Here is an 867-nt window from a genome sequence, read left to right as displayed (position 1 = left end):
AAAACTCAATGGAGGGAAATAAGTCACTGCGTCATATTTATAACATAAAAGAAATCTCCAGCTAGATAACAAATTTGCAAAAACCCTCCTTAAAGGTTGGGAGGCCAGCCAACCTACTAAGTGGGAGAAAATATTTGCAAAACATATATCTAATAAGGAGTTAATATCCAAAATATTATATGAAGAACTCATACAACTCAGTGGCAAATAAGAATAATTGTAACCAATTTAAAAATGGAGAGAGGATCTGAATAGAGATTTTTCTAAAGAAGATCTACAAATGGCCAGCAGGTATATAAAAAGATGATCAATATCCCTAATCAGAGCACTACAAATCAAAACCACAATAAAATATCACTTCACACCTGTTAGAATAGCTATTATAAAAAAGACAAGAAATTACAAGTATTGGCAAGGATGTACAGAAAAGGGATCACTGTGTACTGTTGGTCGAAATGTAAATTGGTGCAGCCACTATGAAAATAGTAGTAATATACATATATATTATTCAGCCATTAAAAAAAGGAAGTCTTTCTATCTGTGACAACATGGACAGACCTTATCGGCATTAGGCTCAATGAAATGTCAGACCGAGAAAGATAAATGCTATGATTCCATTTATATGTATAATCTGAAACTGTTCCAAAAAATCGAAATGGAAGGAAAACTTCCAAACTCATTTTATGAGGCCAGCATCACCTTGATCCCAAAACCAGACAAGGATCCCATCAAAAAAGAGAGCTATAGACCAATATCCTTGATGAACACAGATGCGAAAATTCTCACTAAAATACTAGCCAATAGGATTCAATAGTACATTAAAAGGATTATTCACCACGACCAAGTGGGATTTATTCCAGGACTGCA

The sequence above is a fragment of the Mustela nigripes genome, chromosome 14 (assembly GCF_022355385.1).
Source record: "Mustela nigripes isolate SB6536 chromosome 14, MUSNIG.SB6536, whole genome shotgun sequence".
Classification (NCBI taxonomy): Eukaryota; Metazoa; Chordata; class Mammalia; order Carnivora; family Mustelidae; genus Mustela; species Mustela nigripes.
This window is presented reverse-complemented; position numbering follows the sequence as displayed.